The sequence below is a fragment of the Elephantulus edwardii genome, unplaced genomic scaffold, assembly GCF_000299155.1.
Source record: "Elephantulus edwardii isolate Elephantulus edwardi_28Jun2011 unplaced genomic scaffold, EleEdw1.0 scaffold00028, whole genome shotgun sequence".
Lineage (NCBI taxonomy): Eukaryota > Metazoa > Chordata > Mammalia > Macroscelidea > Macroscelididae > Elephantulus > Elephantulus edwardii.
In genome coordinates, this window is record NW_006399778.1 from 17284732 (window position 1) to 17290213 (window position 5482).

Here is a 5482-nt window from a genome sequence, read left to right on the forward strand (position 1 = left end):
GATGCCTAATTTCAGCCAAATAATAAATTGGCTTATAAAATAAACACTATCACCTGTAATTGATGTGCTCCCTTAAGTCATCAACTGTCTGAAATCAAATGGTCAAAATTTGCCCAAAAGAAGAGATGAGAAAGCAAGGAAACAAAGAAAAGCTAGAGTAACGGGCATAGAACAAAGTGAGTGGAAATAATGAGAATGCTGGTACACTACAAAAAGTGTGACCAATGTCACAAAACAATTTGCATAAAAAATTTTATGGGAACTTAATTTGTCACATAAATGTTCACCTAAAACACACAAAAAAATATTGTTTTAAAATGAAAATTGGAACAGGTAATGTGCTCAACTAAAAGATTCAAGTTCAAGTGTACCTAACAGTAACTTGGAAGAAAGGCCTGGCAGTACATTTCTGAAACCTCAACCCTTGAAAGCTCCACGCAGCACAGCTCTTCTCCAACACACCTAGGGTCATTATGAGTCAGAAGTGATTTTCTGATTTCTTTCTTTTTAAGGGGCGGGGGAGTGGAAAGAGAAGGATTGTTTTATTTTTTTACATAATTGCTTAGCCTAGATGGTGGTTCCTATTATTCCTACTCTGAACACTTACACTGTGTCCATTTTTGTACACTGTATTTTTCTGCCACATGTAAAAGAAGGCACAGCATTACATGTGGGTGGTGGTCTAGTGTACTAGGTGTGGTGCCACCTAACTAAAAGGTCAGTAGTTCAAATCCACCAGCCACTCCTCATGAGAAAGATGTGCCATCTCCTCTTGTAAAGATTTACACCTTCAGAAGCTCAATGGAGGATCATCATGTGTTAGCATCAACTCAGTGCTGCTGGGTAGTAGTAATATTTTTACAAGGAAAGAGTTTTGGGGATTTTTTTAAGTCAATTTTCAGATAGGGGTAAGTTATATGAACAAAATATATATAATCATGGGAATAGGCCATATTCCTAAAACAACCATCGTTTGGAGAGATATATAAATAAACCCATTGGCATAAAATTCATTACAACCCATAGTGAGCCTGGAGGACAGAGTAGAGCTGTCACGTCTTTCTCCCAGGGAGTAGTTGGTGGGTTTGAACCATTAGACTTTTGGTTAGTGACCAAATTAGTTAACCACTATACCACCAGGGCTTCTGTGACATATAGACGAGCAATTGTTAAATAAATGTTAAGTGCATTAATGGCATATGAAGAGGGAGTGCTCAGAGATGGTGTCCTAAAGGAAGAGAAAGCCAGGGTTGAATCTTAAATGACAGCAATTACACTCCAGACCGAAGGAACAGCATGAGGACAGGCTTGATACTGAGGAACAAGGAGGGAAACAGGATGAGCTTTGTCAGTGAGACGGAGAGAGTTGAGATTGCAGAGGTGGTGGGCTGGGGTCCCTCCTGGAGGACTTTGGAGGTTGTGGCTGGAAGTGAGGATTGAGCAGATTCAGAGGAGAGAGGAACATCAAAGACACTAGGTTTCTAGCTTGTAGAAGGGGAGATGATGGTGCTGGTAGGAGGCCAGTTTACAACTCGGTGATGTGGTCCATTTGGGTATTGAGTTTAGGGCTGCTGGGCTTCTCAGATGGAAAACAGGAGATACCTGGATACAGAGGGGGAACTGGTCAGAGAGGAAGGCAGCCGATGAAACCAGATTTTCACATGAGAAAGCCGCACTGCCCCACTTCAGATCATCACCTGGAGTAAGGTGGGCTTTTCTAAAAGGATGATTCTTCTCAGTCTCCTAAACATTACAAATATCTGACACTTCCCCTCCATATGGAACTCTCCTTTGTGCCTTTAGCCAGGCAGAAACCAGCCATGTTGGCCTGAAATCACAAGATATTGTAAATCTACTTGATTGGACAAAGGACACTTGATAAAACATTATTCTGTTTGGCTTTCATTTGTAATTCTGGATGTGATTTCTGAGTTCCTACAGCAAGATTTTTCACTCAAGGTTTCTCAGTTTCCTCATTATCCAAAGACTAAGAGAGTCTATAAAACGAGGTTAGTTCTTGCTACCCCAGCTAGTCACTGTGAAGACTAAATGTATAATAACTGTTTATAGAAACACATTTGTGAGTGATGAGATTCTGTATAAAAATATCAATCAGACTGCTGAAAAGCAATATTTCACTCTCCAGCCACATGGAAACAAAAGAACCATGAGTCTTATGACAGTACACCTCGGGAAGACACGTTAGGAGCAGGCCACAAAAATCTCTGAGTCTTTCTGCACCTGTGGTTTTCTGGAATCCCAAAGTTCAGGGCGGAGGTACAGCCACCCAGGACTTTATTTCTCCATAACTTTGAGCTCCCCAAATCCCCATAATGCCCAGGAATGATGTTCTCACAGGCCACAGACATTCACTGGCACCAAGAACCCCTCCATAAATCAAGGTCTCACTCCTACTGGCCTCAGACTGGGGTTTTTTCCCAAGGTGACCTGGATAAAAATCAAAGAGTGTCTAGGGGAGCCATCTAGCTGCCTTTGGCTGAAAGAACTCTGAAAATGTCAAGAAGACCTGTTCTCTAGTAACATGTCCCTTGATGGGGGAGGACATTCTTTCTTCATCTCCGAAAACAAGATAGCTCAGCCAGGAGAGAACAGAGGAGAGTGAGTCTTCCCACAATTTCAGCCAGTCTGAGTAACCTAAGAGGTCCCTTGGGCCAAACACACACACAGGGGCCTCGTTACAATGCTGGGTCAGCTCCAGTGAAAAGTGAAGGAGCTCACAGCCCCATCACCAAGTACCACCTCTGAGGAAGCCCCACAAGGCAGTCAACTGGATCGCAGAATCTTAAGCCATCTCACCCAATACCTGATGATTCAGGCAGGAAAACTGGAGGTCAGTGTTGTGGAGGAAATTGTCCAAAGCCACATAGCCATGAAGGAAAGACTCAAGCTAGTCCAAAGGCTTTAGGCTGTTTTTATCACAGCCTCACCACACACTTTCTGTAATGAGGCCACACTAGCAATGTAACCAGATTCCAGCCAAAGAAGCCAGAATCTCAGTTCACATCTAACCAATTCATCTTCCCCCCCCTTTTTTATCTTGCATTTTTTAAATTAATTTTAAAAATATTTTATCTTATACTGGCTTATTGACAAAGTCTGCATACATTGTTCTTCACATCGGATCTTTCCCATTTCCTTCAACACCCTCCCCCATCAAATTGTGCGACCCTATGATCAGCACCCTCAACCCTCTGCCCCCTCTCCCTTCCCTTGGATCCTCATACTCGTTCTACAAGAATGGTCTTATATAGTATTTGTCCTTATGGGACTGAGTTAGTTCACTTAGCAGAATGCTCTCTAATCCCTCCCAAGTAAGGTAGTTGTTGTTGTTGTTGTTATGTGCCGTCGAGTCGCCTGCGACTCATAGCGACCCTATGTACAACAGCCCTAAACTCCGCTCTGTCCTGCGCCAATCGCACTGTCTCTGACACTCCCATCCCGATTATCCCAGTCACTGAATCAATCCACCTCATAGAGGGCCTTCCTCTCCTGCGCCGTCCCTCTACCCTCCCAAGCATGATGTCCCTCTCCAAGGACCGGTCTCTCCTCACTACATGTCCGAAGTAAGTTAGACGGAGCCTCAGAATCCTTGCCTCCAAGGAGCCACCCGGTTTAACCCTCTCCAGGACAAATCTATTTGTTTTCCTAGCAGTCCATGGTATTCTCAGTACTCTTCTCCAGCACCACAGCTCAAAGGCATCAGTTCTCCTTCTATCCTCCTTGGTCATTGTCCAACTCTCTGATGCATAACAAGTGATTGCGAAGACTATGGCCTGTATCAGACGCACCTTAGTCTCCAGAGAGACACCACTGCTCTTCAGCACTTTGAAGAGGTCCCTAACAGCAGCCTTTCCCATGGCAATGCGCCTTTTAATTTCCTGGCTGCTGGTGCCAAGACTGTTGACTATGGAGCCAAGCAGACTAAAGCTGTAGTTTACAAAATCATTGTTCCTGCATGCTGTATACTATTCCATTGTGTGAATGTACCATAATTTCTCAATCCATTCACCTGTGCTTGGACATCTCAGCTGTTTCCATGTTCTTGCAATGGTGAATAACGCTGTTATGAACATTGGTGTATAAGTTTCTGTTTGGGCCTCAGTTCTCACTCTCTGGCATATATTCCAAGCAGTGGAAGAGCTGAGTCATGGGATTTCTATGTTTGCCTTTTAGGGGAAGTGCCAAACTGCCTTTCAGAGTGGTTGTACAATTTTTCAATCCACCAACAATGGATAAGAGTTCTTATCTCACCACATCCTCTCTAACATTTATTACTTGCTGTCCTGTTAAACTTAGCCACTGCTACTGGAGTGAGATGGTATCTCATTTTGTGGTTTTGATTTGCATCTCTCTTATTGCCAGCAATTTTGAGCATTTCTTCATGTGTCTGTTGACCATCCAAATATCTTCCTCTGTGAAAATTTTGTCCATGTCTTTTTTCCATTTTGTAATTGTGTTATCAGTCTTTTTCTTGTGGAGGTCTGATAGGATTCTGTAAACTTTTGATATGAAACCCTTGTCTGAAATGGTATTGCCCAATGTTTTTTCTCAATAAGTAGGTTTTCTTTTCACCCTATTGGAAAATGTTTTGATGAGCACAGTGATTTAATCTTTAGAATGTCCCATTCATCAACTTTATCCTCTTCAGATTGTGCACTTCTGCTTATATTTGGCAGTCTCTTTATACTATAGACTAGGCTATCTAAGCTTGGTCCCGGTTTGTCTCTGATGATTAATTTTCTTGTCATTTATATACATTGTATTTCATGTATGCACATTGTGTTTGTTGCAATCTTTCATTTACATTACATTTCAATCACTTATTTTGTGGCTTTTTTTACCCCTTACAATCATGTTACATCTGTGAAAGCAGACACACCAGCTATTTCATGCCTTGTGCCATAAATATCTTCATTTTAAATAGCCAATATCTGGTTTGCCCATCCCTAGCAAACCAGAACTCTGAGGGAACAAGCATGTCCCTCTTGCTGAAGAATCCTCTCTTCAACTTGGAAACTTTGAGCACCTGCATCCAAAAGCAAAGTCTAGTCCAGAGCAAGCCCTCAGGTCTCAGCAGTTAACCTTAGCTCACAGCATGGATCATCTTCTCTTCCTCTGTTTGGGTTCTGGTCAACTCCTCCTCAGCCATCTGTAACTAGGTTCAAATGGGCATCAGCTGCAAATTCAGGAGTCCACACTTCTCCCTGTGTTCCAAACTTGTTGATCTCTTCACTCAGCCCAACTTCACTGCCCCCCATGGAGCAAGACACCAAGCTAGGAGTTCCCATTACTCCCTGCTTCTCAAGCCAACTTCCTTGCTCATCTACATATCTGTGCATGCTAGGTGGGCAGCACTGAAGGAAGACACTCAAGCTCAGCCTGTTTCTCCATTGTTGTGTTCCATCCACCTCCACTCCTGCGGATCCAGATGATTGCTATAGGTGAGTGTACTTGCCAGCTC